At 32.8% G+C, this 15,213-nt stretch overlaps 1 protein-coding gene and 1 pseudogene across 1 annotated transcript in view; one reads left to right on the forward strand and one right to left on the reverse strand.

Moving 5' to 3' along the window:
- LOC128247330 (uncharacterized) overlaps positions 1–15,213 on the reverse strand; it is a 1,276,276-nt gene that overhangs the window by 109,062 nt on the left and 1,152,001 nt on the right. The gene's annotated exons all lie outside the window — the stretch shown is intronic.
- LOC128247465 (U6 spliceosomal RNA) lies at positions 9,037–9,136 on the forward strand (annotated as a pseudogene).

The following is a 15,213-nucleotide window of genomic DNA, read 5'->3' on the forward strand; positions in this document are numbered from 1 at the left end:
ATATATATATATATATATATATATATATAGGGGTGTATATATATAGAGAAGCAAAAGCTGAAAATATTCAGATGAACACTAGTGTATAATCATGTAAATATTTAAAGAACAAATTTACATGAAGTACAAAAAATACAGAAAACTAATGGGAGAAGGCATTGTATTTCAAGTACGACAGCTGTTTCTGGAGGCTCAGAGTTACATAATAGTTGTAATGTTCATAATGGCAAGTGGAGTGTACAAAAAAGTCAGATATGCAACTAGTAGTGGATGCATATAAACATTACTACAAAACTAGTCTCTATTATCAATGTAGAAATATTGGCATTTACATCACTATCTCCATATCAGCTCACCTGGATTTCTCTTATAGCCACTCTTTACCCAGTAGACTTAGTCCTTGATAAAGACTTCAGAATGTAAGTTCAAAACATTTGAGTACTACTGTATGGTTTGTATATTATCTCTAAATCTTGACTTTCACTCTTTCTCTCTCTCTCTCTCTCTCTCTCTCTCTTTCTCTCTCTCTCTCTCTCTCTCTGTATATAAGAGAGCTTGTTTCCCTTGTCAGTTGTTAGAAAAGTGCTCTCACATGGCTAAGAATTCTTTTGACTCTTATTATTTCTAGCAATTCTGGTGCTGACCAGCACCATCAGTCACTTTAGTGATGGCTATACTTCTGCCTGTTGGTTCTAAATTGCGAATAGCCAAGTTAATATTTATATTTATATATATATATGTATATATATATATATATATATGGCACAAGACACAGACAACGTATTACGTTATACTCTACAGTGTGTGGTAGCATGTGTGTATATGTATAAGTTGTCTAAAAGTCCACAAGTCAGGGAAAAGATGCACTCGTATAACTGTCATTAGAGTGGGTATCTTATCCAAAGTGTACAGTATTATAAATCCATCACAGCTGATATACATAAATACAGTTCCATAAGTGAGTGAAAGGTTGTGAGTTTCAAGAACTGCACTTAACTGACTATATATATGTATATGTAACTGTGTCTCTCTGTGTGTGTACATTTAAGCAGATTCTCACATACCTAATGTACAAAACTTAATTCAATGAGCAAAAATTTTAATTCAAGTAAATCAAAATTACAATATGGTGTTGAAAAGCAAGGGAGACAACCCTAAAATGAACATTCAAGATTAACAGGTAGTGTTGTGGGGAGTGAGTCTGGTGTTTAGAAAGTACAATGACTACTCCAGACATGTTTTGATCTTGTTAGACCTCCTCAGTGAAATCTAGTCTTTCTACTATTCTTCAAATCCTAGATGGTAGAGATATGATGTGAGTGAATTAGCATTGTGAAGCATATAACAACATAAAATGAATGACTAGTGGAAATCAGCCAGAAGATGCCTTTGTCTTTAATTTAGTATCTTGTCTATTTAATCTCACCATTTATTTCCCTTATTATTAATGCATTATTACTTTTACTTCAAACACACCTCACCAGTCCATTTATGATTGATATAATTTTCTGAAGTTTTATGTACAATACATTAAAATTTCAATTAAGCCTATTCTGTTTTAATATTGAAGTTTACTTCTATTAATTCGGACTTAATTCTAAGTTAATAAAAAGTTGCAAGTTTTAGAAAACTACAATACTGGAATTTTTCAATGACTTTTGTTTGATATTAATAGTTTATACTATAATATTGGTCAGTTATTGTGTTTCAATTTAGTTTTACATGTTTTATGTATACTGTCTCCTTGAATATATTATATGAAAACTGTTAGTCTTTTTTCATATGATTATCATTAATATTTCTAAATAAGAGCTATTACAATTTGCTGCTGCTGCTGCTCCTCCTCCTCCTCCTACTACTACTACTACTGGCTCTGCTGTGGCTGCTGCTGTTATTATTAGAGTGATAGTTAAAAAGATAAGTGAAGGGCTATTTACATGTGTCTCTGAACGGTGAGAACTGACAATGACTGAATACACCAATAGGCATAGTATAGGGATACTACAAAGCAGTAGTATCCCTACACTGGAAAATATGCAGAAGTTAATAAAGCAAGACAAGTGAAAAATGGTATGTATGATCATCAGCCAAACATGGTCACTGACACAATGATATTAGCATCCTGTGGGATATGTTCATCTACTCTGACAGAAAGATAAAAGCCAACATTCTTGACATCATTATCAATGACAGAAAGTATACACTTATCAAAAGTGCAATGCAGTAATCCTTTGCCATATCACAGTTCACCTATTGTGGTTCAACTATCACGGTTCACCTATCATGGTTTATTATTTAAGCTCACATCGATAACTCCATGGTGTTGTTTTGCATTTATAATAAAATAAACATATACAAATCACAGAAATTATTAAAAAAATATACAGTACAGTACTGTTTCTACTTCACAGATTTTCACCTATCATGGGGGGGGGGAGGTCTTGGAACATAACACCTACAATAGTCAAGGGATTACTGTACCTTTCAAAAAAATAAAAAAATCATTTTTACTATAATAATCCTTTCTACTAAAGGCACAAGGCCTGAAATTTCTGGCAGGAGGGTTCTAGTCAATTACATTAATCCTATTGCCCAACAACCCAAATTGACTCGGTATAATTTGAACCCAGAACATAAAGACAGGCAAAATGCCACTAAGCATTCTACCTGGCATGCCAATGATTCTACCTGCTCATCACTTTATTATTATCATTATCATCATTATTATCATTATTATTATTATTATTATCATTATTATTATTATTATTATTATTATTACTATTAAGGCAGTGAGCTGGCAGAATCGTTAACATACTGGGCTAAATGCTCTGCAGTATTTCATCTGCCACTACGTTCTGAGTTCAAATTCTGCTGAGGTTGCCTTTGCCTTTCATCTCTTCAGAGTCAAGAAAATAAGTACCACTGGAGTTGATGTAATCAACTTAACCCCTCCCCCAAAATTGCTGCCCTTGTGGAAAAATTTGAAACCATTATTAATCATTATTAAGGGGGTGAACTGGCAGAATCATTAGCATGCTAGGTGAAGTACTTGGTGGCATTTTGTCTGTTGCTACCTTCTGAGTTCAAATTCCACCGAGGTCAACTTTGCCTTTCACCCTTTCGGGGTCAACAATTAAGTGCCAGTGAAACACTGGGGTCGATGTAACTGCCTAGTCCTCTCCCTCAAAATTCCAGGCCTTATGCCTCTGGTAGAAAGGATTATTGTTATTATTATTATCATTATTATTATTATTATTACTACTACTACTACTACTACTACTACTACTAATGATAATAACAGTATGCCATACTGGTTGTCAAGAATGTGTTTAATATGTAAAACTGGTATATCCAATTGCTAAATGGAGTGGCTATTTCAGCACTATGTTCGCAAGTGATTAATGGGTTGGATGTGGTGCTAAAGAAGTAGAAAGAATTCCTGAAATATGCATATACATTTGCTTTGTTTACATAGGTGTATTCATATACAAAACATTGTACCTTTCCGTGCTAGCTCTAATCACTATAGAAAATGTGTAGAGATAACTTTAAAATTAATGATGATGATGATGATGATGATGATGATGATGATGATAATGACCTCTAACTGAGGCACAAATACTTTTTGAGAGAAGGCTAATCGATGTTACTGAACACAGTACATGACTGGCATTTTAAATTATCAATTCAGGAGTGACTGAATATGATATAAATTTTCTGGACAAAAAATGTAATAAATGGTGTCATGAGTTTCACTTAAATATATCTAATTTGATAAGTATATCATCATCATCATCATCATCATCATCGTCGTCGTTTAATGTCCGCTTTCCATGCTAGCATGGGTTGGACGATTTGACTGAGGACTGGTGAAACCGGATGGCAACACCAGGCTCCAATCTAATTTGGCAGAGTTTCTACAGCTGGATGCCCTTCCTAACGCCAACCACTCAGAGAGTGTAGTGGGTGCTTTTACGTGTCACCCGCACGATATATATATATATATATATATATATATATATATATATATATGTATACATTTATATTAAGGGCATTACTATACATCAATGCCTCACACTAGGAGGGACTCTTAAAGTCAAAACTACCATAATGAACACATGTTAAATGTGGTAAAATGTGTTTATTATGGTAGTTTTAACTTTAAGAGTCCCTCTAAGCATGAGACATTTATGTATAGCAATGCCCTTAATATAAATAAATATATTTATAGGGAATGATTAATAAATTTTTCCCTTATGAAATTTTTTTAATGCGAACTACTTGATAAATTCTTATAAAGATTTTATCCTATATATATATATATATATGCAAATATCTTCTGTAAAAACCATGCAAATGTAAATAACTTGTCAATATGATTCACGTAGAATCACAGGTAGAATATATGGCTATAGAGACTCTATGGAAAGTAAATAATTGTGCACTACACACATATATGCTTAAATACACAGAAAAAGGAAGGGAAAGAGAGAGAGATGTATATGCCATATAAATGTCAAATGATGAAAATGAGTACTCAACACCACATTAGTGGATATATTTTCTTTATTTGTGAATTAAGGCTACCATTGGTTTCATGTTAAGAAAAGTAGGAAAATATCCTAGTGTCTTAATAAATTTTGGGCCAATTACATGTGGAAAGGTGCTCACTTCCATTTTGGAAAACACAACTTCATTTACTTCACGTATACACACACACACACACACACACACATGTATCATTAGATGGGCTTGACACATGGCACTTAAACCATATATGTTTGATTCTAATGTTAAACATATAAAACTTCCACCATTGCTTGTACACACAAGCACACACAGGTTGTCCATATCTGATTGTGGACAATGATGTAATACAAAGAGCACAGTGACTAAATTTAAGTGGCAGCCAAATTTAAACACACCTCTGGTACATTTAGATTTGGTTGCTGATTGTCCTTGACTTGTATTTCTTTTATGACTGTCTGATGGTATGTTTGCTCCATGCTGGTCTTATAAGCTGCATCTACTGGTTGCATCTATAGTGTGACATCATGTGTTGCCAAATACTGAAACATATCATTTTTCCCATGTTCTTTACTTTTACTATATATATATATATATATACACATATGTATGTAAGTATGTATGTGCATATATGTGTGTGTGTGTGTGTGTGTGTATGTCTGTATGTATGTATGTGTGTGTATATATATATATATATATATATATATATATATATATATATATATGTATGTATGTCTGTGTATATATATGTATATATATGTGTGTGTATATATGTATGTGTGTGTATATATATATGTATTCATATACGTATATATTGATAAGAGAGAGAGATTGAGTCAGACAGACAATGAAACAGTGACATACGGGATATACCATTAGATACCTTTTAGAAGGACTTCATTTCAGTTTAAAGCTTACAATATATATGTTAAGTTATCCATGATTACTTAAGCCATGTAGATTTCACCATTTATATGCATAAATACACTTTCCTCAATATGTATTGCTTTAAATCTTTTCTAAGGCTATCAAAATTCACTGGAATTTCAACAATGAGGTAAGAGTTTCTTACATGCATTGCCCATACAGCTTATTTTTTAATCTTCCTTATTGCTATACATGGTAAAAATACAAAATGTATTTTGCCAAATTTTATGAAAACCTTTCATGTATAAATTTAAGCTACAGTCTGTTGATTTCTTTTATTTTGTTTTTTACTTTGTAAAAATAAAGATTAAAATATAAAATCAAAGGTAGTTGCATTAGGAAATTACTTTTCTTCAAAGAGTATACAAACCTTTAATGTAGTTATAACCATGAAATATTTGTTGTGCAAGTTGATACACTAATATCTGTATCTTATTCATTGTTTAGTACCATACTTTGTTATATTGGTTCTGTCAAATTAGTTCTTGGTTATTTAAAAAAAGAAATGAAAGATTGTTTTCAAACAAGAAGTTTAACATACAGCAAACTTTAATAAGACAGATACACTACTGTTGAGAGGCACAGAGAAAATACACGAGAGAGAGAGAGAGAAACAAAAAGAAAGTGTGTTAATTGTTCAGAAAGCATAAAAGAAGTTAAACAATTTTTCGATGAATAAACTCAAGTTTAAAAGAGCCACTTTAGACATAATTTAATCTTGTACTATCAGCATTTATAAAACATTAATGAGATCACTCAACTAAGTTTAATGGCTATAATGCATTATTTGACCTCAATTTAATAAAATATATGCTCACAATTTTTATAGGAATATCTAATTAAATAAAAAGTAAAAAGAAACTATACATTCTAGTTTTATAAATGGTTAAAATAATCTATTTTCAATATTGAAAAAATGATGTGTCATTATATGTGGCGATAAGATATCATATATAACAATATAACTCATTTTACAACCATTACATTATAAGAATCTTGTAGCTGGATGATATATAAAATGCTGTTCTTCACACAATTTTTACAAGTATTCTTAAAAATGAATTAATGCATCGAAACCTAAAACTGAATTGTTTAAAGATGGAAAAGAATATTTCTCTCTCAGTCAACATTTGAAAACAAAAGCAATACACCCATAAGCATATATTCATAATAAATTATACACATCCATCACTAATTATACAACAAAAACTATTAGTCTCCGTGACACTTGTCTCAAATCACTATTCACAATAAAATAGTTATCGTAAAACCCATGTAAATTGCACACCTGTGTAATTTATGCAGGTGATTTTCAGAATGAAATTTGTTAACAAAATTTTCTACTCATGCAAAATTTGCACCCAAAAGTTTTCAGAATTGTCAATATAGCCAGGGGAAAAAGGTTTTCAATTTAGTTGTATTTAGCATAATTTCACTTACTTATGATTAGATTTTATTAAATAAAAATAATTTCTGTTTAATAGGTATCACATTGAAAGCTATTAAAGTGTTTGTGTTGTTTACAATAAACTTTATTTTACATTTCTTGCCCAAAAGAGATTATGTCCCATCTTTAGTATACTGCTGTATGTCTTCTCAAATCACAATCACAGGAAAAGTTGTTGATAGAAATTACCAACAAAAACAAAGCTGATAAATATGCCCAGGTGTTTCAAATTAAGTCTAATTACCAATAAACATCAGCTTGGATGACACTTTACTCAACCAACAGAAGAAGGTGACCGATCAAAATGATTATGTAAACAGAATTATTTTCCACCTATTCTTATTGGAACCTTTGATAAGGAGTGTCGAAATTTTAATCCCTTGCACACTTATAAAATGTCAAGCAAACTTAAAAATTTCTCATTAATATTACTGTTAGTATGGGCAGAACTTATAAATTGTTTACTGCAAAGGAAGAATTAAATATGTTGACTATGTATTTAAATGTGGCAATAGAGCCAATGTTTGAAAATAGTGTAAACAGCAGGACAAACTTAAAACTATGCCTAGTAATAAACAGACAAAAATAAAAACATACAATCAAGATTATCCATATCATTACATTTTTTCAGCCATTAATATCCATATCATTATGTATGTCAATGGTGCTCCATTGCGATAGGTAGAAACTCCAAGCAATGTGAAATATGGCCTGGACCATATTTTACCAGCATAAACGTCAGACTTCAAAAAGTAGTTAACCATTTAATGGTTTTAGTAAATTTATGCAGAAAAAGTAAGCATTATGCAGCCCAGCATAAACAAAAATCAACTTCATATTTAAGCCATTATTTCTTTTTGCAAAACCTTTTTCTGACATTAAATTAGTCAACTTCTGGTATAAATGTTTACGTTTCTTTCATCATTTTGCAACAAAAATTTTTTTTTTTAAAATTCTGGAAATGATCTACTCATGTAATTTATGAACCCACTAAAGTTTATTTTTATTTTTGCGAAAAAAAAGTGCATAAATTACATGGGTTTTTTTATGGTATTAAAAATTTATCACCTTATTCTTTCTGATATTGTCAGTAGTCTGAATTTTTTTTTTACCTTGATAAAAACAGAAAATATTTTTTTGAGACGATTATTTGTTAAGAATTATCTCTTTCAATGTCTTGATTCTGTTCTGTCTTAGAGAACCTTATAGTCTTGTTTCTTCTTTCAATTATTTTCAAAATATTTCAGTTTTATTCTGCTTAAAATATTTTCATTGATTTGAATAATGGATGAGAATATTGAACTAAGGGAAATAACTCAAGAAGACTAATGGGAAAAAAATAGGTAATTTAAGTAGATAGTGAGATATTGAAAGATGTATACAAAGCAGTCACGAAGATTTTTACAAGTAGAAAAAGAGATATGAAGATTTTTGACTAATCTAATTAGCATAAGTTCTAAAAAATGAGGTAAGAAGAATAAGTGCATATAAATCATTCATTTATCACCACCTATATGAATTGACTAAACTCTTGCAAATGGCTCACTCAAGTGATTTCCTGCTCATGTTTTTTGATAATGCAACTTATACCAGTCAAAGATCTTTGGAAAATTTTTTCTACTAATCAACACAGGGCTGACAGAACTATGCTTTGCTAATGATGTCCAGTAAGGTGGAAATAAGCATATTGCTGTTACGTTGAGTGCTAATTAAATTGACATGAAAATTTAATTTTCAATGAAATTAATTCTTAATTTCTACAAATTATCTCCCGTTTTCTGTGAGAGGTGATAAAAATTGCATGTAGATTTTCGCTTCTGTTCCAATTATATTCCAATAAGAAATTTTTGCATACGTCATTAAGTACATCCCACCTACCTGAATAATCTCAATTCATGCTATAAATCCTCTTGGATTATTTACTCTTTGTACTTATGCAATTTATGCTACCCAAGCATTTTTCTAACTCTTTTTCTAGTTAGAACATCTCTGTCCACTGTTTCAAACAGGCTTCTGAGATTTAACAAGATTAAACGATGTTAAAACTATCACTTTGCCTCCTAACAGATTTTTCCATTTAAGCACATAAATTCAAACTTCTGCAAAATTAATTTTTAATTTCTTAAAGATCAAGAATTAATTTGATATAACATATTCTAAAAAGGAAAGATACAAAGATTAGCATGGCTCCTGCACAAGCATGACATACAAATTTGTAAAGTTTTCATATTTTTCATGATGCTTCAAGATGGTGTCCCAACAAGGTAGCAGTCCTCTTTTCTTTACAAGTTGCATATATTGTGACTATATGTTTGTTTCCTTTCTCCAATTGATTAAAAAGAAATTTCAATCCAGAATATTTTGCATCAGAATTTTTTCCTTGTACATCACTACCTATCTATAATATGCATAATAAGACTGGATAAAGTAATTAACATGTTCCTCTATTATGGTAGCTTTTGTAGATGTTTCAAAAATGCCTACAGTTTTTTCTCTGTATATTTTTTAGCTAAAATTTCATTAACCCTTTTACTGTAAAATTCAGTCATATCCACTAAAAATTTTATTACCCTTCACTATAGAAAGCAGTTTTATATCTCAATCTATCACCTGTGGAAGAATGTCATGCCTGAAACTACTTTTTGTCAAGTTTACTGAGGCAATGTGACTTGCAGAAAATACTGGTTCTATTTTTTGGCAGATGTTTGATATCATTAATGGAATAGCTATGAAATTTAATTTTGCATTAAAAGACTTAAGACCAACTTTGCATTTTATCTTAAAATAAGTACCAGAATATATCCATTACCTATATTCTAACCACCAAACCATATTAGCCTTCTATCTAACAAATAAATCCTTAACATATGGATACAGTTAACCTGGAGAGTGCTGGATTAGTGATTTTGTCATATTATTAATTGATTAAGTATGGTAGGTTAGATTAGGTTAGGTAAAATGCCCTGTAAATTGGTACGAGCTGGTTAATAAGGAAAAGAGAAACATCAAATGAAATTTCACAGACACATCATTGTCAAGTTTGTTTTTCAACAGCTCAACAATTTCTTTTATGGACAATGCATGGTGTTTATGCTTTACACTGCAAGAAGCATTTCGTTTATGCATTGGAACCTTGGCTGGGACTAAAAGTGAAAAAGGTATAGTTATAAATAAAAAAAAAACTGGAAAGGCCTACCTTTGTTTACAAATGATGTGAGTGTGTTTATGCAGCAAGTAGCACCAACAAATTGTAGTGGCTAGCTGGTGTGATAACCCAGGAAATTTGAAATTGTTTGAAAATTTTTAGCTGAAATTAGTGCAAGATTACTGATTTTGCTGGATTACAGGTTACCAGATTAGTGGCAGTCTACTGTATTGCCATAGATATTGTGGACGTTTTTTTCTTTTTCCACATGGTTCCGGGTTCAGTCCCACTGCATAGCACCTTGGGCAAGTGTCTTCTACTGTAGCCTTGGGTCGACCAAAGCCTTGTGAGTGGATTTGGTAGATGGAAACTGAAAGAAGCTCACCGTATTTATATGTGTGTTTGTGTTTCTGTATTTGTCACCCCCACCATCACTTGACAACCGATGTTGGTGTGTTCACATCCCTGTAACTTAGCAGTTCAGCAAAAGAGACCAATAGAATAAGTACTAGGCTTATAAAGAATAAGTCCTGAGGTCGATTTGTTTCAAATGACTGAAACAAACAAAAGAATAAAAGAATATGTCAGCAGCATTTTTTAGTAATTATTAATGTACAGAAATAATTTGATTTGAGATTGGTTTAAAAAAATAACCTATAATTGAAAGAGAAGAATTGTCATTGAAAATGTATAGAGAAAAATACCACTAAAAACTAAGAAACAAAATAATGACAAATCAATATTGTAAACTCAATGTAAGTCTAATAAATCCTTGTCTACCATTAGAACAGGTGTTTAATTACCAGTATGTCAATTAAAAAATTTTTAAGAATTGGCAAAAATCAAGATAATACCTCACAAAATGCCTTGCCATAGTTAGTTCTCAAGATCCTTATTCAAGTACTGGGGTCAACTATATTCAAGTATGATCAACAATATATTCTCCCAAAAAGTATACCCTTTGTGCCTTAGTCAGAAATATGAAAATGGAAAAGAAATAAATATTTGTTCAATATGCTTTGATAATAAGATAAAAAGAAAAACTATTTCATGAAGTTCATTGCTGTTGTTCTTTAGCCTCCTGTCAGCTCTGATTGACTAGATCTAACACCAAAGATGTTTGATCAGTGATCATTCTACTTTTTCTTTAAGGTCAATATCTTCTGGATACATATATCTCATTTCTTTTTTGAAGACAGTAAAAAGTAATTTAAAAGAAATTTGACTACTGTTTCATTTCAGTTGTGTAGCAATGTACAAATTGTGTTAAGTTTTCTATGGGGATATTATAAATATTGCTAAATAAATGCCATTATGATATTTATTATTGCTACTACTACTAATACTTCTACTTTTCTTCTTCTTCTTCTTCTTCTTCTTCTTCTTCTTCTTCTTATTATTATTATTAGTAGTAGTAGTAGTTGGGTGGTTTGCTGGCAGAATTGTTAGCAATTAGAGCAAAATGCTTAATGGCATTTTGTCTGTCTTTACATTCTGAGTCCACATTACGCCAAGATCAACTTTGTCTTTCATCCCTTTGGGATAGATTAAATATGTACCAATGGAGAACCGGGGTCCATGTAATCAACTTAACCACTCTTTTGAACTTGCTGGTCTTGTACCAAAATTTAAAACCATTATTGTTATTATTAAGGCAGTGAGGTGGCAGAATCATTAGCATACCAATGTTCATTTGCTTACATTACTGGTGGTATATTTTTGTGAACTATGTCTGCCAACATTATGAATAGCTCCAAGCCCCCAGAAACAGCTGTCGGATTTATAACATAATGCTTTTCCCTCTTTACTTTCTGTGTCTGTGTACTCTGTGCAAGTTTATTCTGTTAAAATATAATTATGTATATATTTATACTTCAATATTCATCATCTGAAAATTTTCAGTATTTGCTTTCTCTCTATTTACATATATACTTGTATATATGTTTTGTATATCTAACCCAAGCAAGCAGTTTTATTCGTTTATTTGCATCACTATCTATCTGCTCCCCTGGATTCCTCTTCTCACCACTCTTTATCCTGTGGACTTGGTCCTCAGTAAAGATCAATTAAGGAGATAAATCAATTAAGGGTATGAAGACATGGAAAGCCCCTGGTCCATCAGGAATCACCATAGAGATGCTCAAAATATCTGGTGGTGTTGGCGATAGTCTAGTCACCCATATAGTCAATCAGGTGATACATGAAGGAGTCATACCCAATGGCTGGTGTAGCAGCACCATAGTCTGCTGCTACAAAAGTAAAGGTGATGCAGTAGATACAAATAATTAGAGAGGTATCAAGTTGTTGGATCAGGTAATGAAATTCATGGAGAGGGTCATAGTTTAGATGAGATGCAGTTTGGGTTTGTGCCAGGGAAAAGCACCATTGATGCTATATTTCTGGTAAGACAGCTGCAGGAGAAATACCTAGCCAAAGATAAACCTCTGTACCTGGCTTTTGTTGACATAGAGAAAACCTTTGACAGGGACCCTGATCCCATATATGGTGGTCAATGCAGAAACTAGGGATAGATGAGTGGTTGGTGAGAGCTGTACAAGCCATGTACAGAGATGCTGTCAGTAAGGTGAGGGTTGGAAAAGCGTATAGTGAAGAATTCCAGGTAGGGGTCCACCAAGGATCAGTCCTCAGCCCCTTCTTATTCATCATAGTTTTCCAGGTAATAACAGAGGAATTCAAAACAGAATGTCCCTGGGAGCTTCTTTATGCTGATGACCTTACTCTAATACCCGAATGACTATCAGAACTAGAGGAGAAATTTCAGGTGTGGAAACAAGGACTAGAATCGAAGGGCCGTAGAGTAAATCTAGCAAAAACTAAAGTCTTAATAAGTAGGAAGGCAGATAAATCACAAATCCTTTCAGTTAGATGGCCCTGCTCAATCTGTAGAAAAGGTATAGTTAGAAGCTCCTTAATATGTACCCAGAGTAAGCTATGGACACAAAAGATGTGTAGCAATATCAAGGGATGGCTAACTAGGAAGATAGTTTTTGTGTGTGGCAAATGTTCAGGGGCAATAAATACTGAAAATATACAGAAAACAGCTTCTGTCACATGCTAGGAGGTAAAACTACAAGTAGTTGATAGCTTCCATTACCTAGGTGACCAAGTCAGTAGTGGGGGTGGATGCTCTGAAATTGTAGCTGCTAGAATAAGAATAGTCTGGGTAAAGTTCAGAGAGCTCTTACCTCTGCTGATGATAAAGGGCCTCTCGCTCCGAGTAAAAGGTAGACTGTATGACACATGTGTGTGAACAGCCATGCTTCATGGAGTGAAACATGGGCCATGACTGCTGAGGACATGCATACGCTTGCAAGAAATGAAGCTAGTATGCTTCGCTGGATGTGTAATGTCAGTGTACATACACGACAGAGTGTAAGCACCCTGAGAAAAAAGTTGGACATAAGAAGCATCAGATGTGGTGTGAAAGAGAGACGACTGTGTTGGTATGGTCATGTGTTGCATATGAATGAGGACAGCTGTGTGAAAAAGTGTCACATCCTAGCAGTAGAGGGAACCTGTGAAAGCGATAGACCCAGGAAGACATGGGATGAGGTGGTGAAGCACGACCTTTGAACGTTGGGCCTCACAGAGGTGATGAGTGACTGAGACATTTGGAGATATGCTGTGCTTGAGAAAATCCGGCAAGCCAAATGAGACCGTAACCATGGCCTGTGCCAGTGCTGCATGACTGGCCCATTTGTGAGTACCCTTCAATCATTGGGCAATAAATTGAGCATGCAAGGACCGGTTGAATCAAGTGAAGTCATTTTTGTGGCCAATGCCAGTATTGCCTGACTGGCACCCATGACGGTGGCACATAAAAAGCACCATTCAAGTGTGGTCGTCACCAGTGCTGCCTGATTGGCTCCCATACCAGTGGCATGTAAAAAGCACCATTTGAGCATGGTTATTGCCAGTGCTGCCTGACTGGCTCCCATGCAGGTTGCACATAAAATGCACCATTCAAGTGTGGTCGATGTCAGTACCACCAGACTGACCCTTGTGCTGGTGGCACATAAAAAGCACCCACTGCACTCTTGGAGCGGTTGGTGTTAGGAAGGGCATCCAGCTGTAGAAACTTTGCCAGATCAGATTGGAGCCTGGTACAGCCTTCTGGCTCGCCAGTCTTCAGTCAAACTGTCCAACCAATGCCAGCATGGAAAGTAAATGTTGAATGATGACGACGACGACGATGATGATGATAGATACATACACACACACATACATACACACAAACACACACAAAAATGAAAGAATATAAATCATCATCAAATGGGTACATGTGTACATGTGTGTGTGTACATACATGTGCACATATGTGCTTATCTATTTATCTGTCTATCTATACATGTGTGTGTGTGTGTGTGTGTGTGTGTGTGTGTGTGTGCATGTGTGTTTATCTATCTAACTATATATTATATATATTTTGCTATCAGCATCAGTACTTCCCAATTAAAGAGTTGTCATCACAAGAGAAGAAAATTCTCTGTAAACAAATGTCCTAACTAACAGTATTTCTGAAAAAAACTTCAGTAATAACAATATAAAAATTGGCTTTAAATATTTAAAAAAAAAATACAAATTTTACATAGAATTTATTTCAGATGCTATGTATAAAAGTATATCATGTCAATGAATAAGATTTTAATTGTTTGGAAATAATGTAAAAGCTTTGTACATAAATAGATATATAGATATAACTATGTTCTACTTATTTTCTTTTTAAATTCATTTTTGTGGCAATACATTTCTAATAAACTTTCTAAGGTAAAACATATAATATCAATATTTAACTGCAAATTTTCTAGGGCAGTAAACAGAAATTATTATTTTTATATCGTATCCTCATATTTTTACTATTTAATAATATTTAATGATAAAATAAGAATGAATAACTTGAATGAAAATATGTTGGGCTACAATATAAGAACCTTCTAAACATGTTAACCTTAAAATAAATATCTTCAGATATATTCAGAAATTCTAAATAAAGTGTTACATGTATTGTTCAACATAGTTGATCTATTTGTGTCATATTAAATGAAAAGATATTGTAGAGTTACAAACAAAGAGTTATTCTCTGCCTTTTATATTTCCTGTTTCCATGCAACAGTTGTCAACGATAAAGATTGCAGACATCTTTTCT

Source organism: Octopus bimaculoides, chromosome 3, assembly GCF_001194135.2.
Source record: "Octopus bimaculoides isolate UCB-OBI-ISO-001 chromosome 3, ASM119413v2, whole genome shotgun sequence".
In the NCBI taxonomy this organism is placed as follows: Eukaryota; Metazoa; Mollusca; class Cephalopoda; order Octopoda; family Octopodidae; genus Octopus; species Octopus bimaculoides.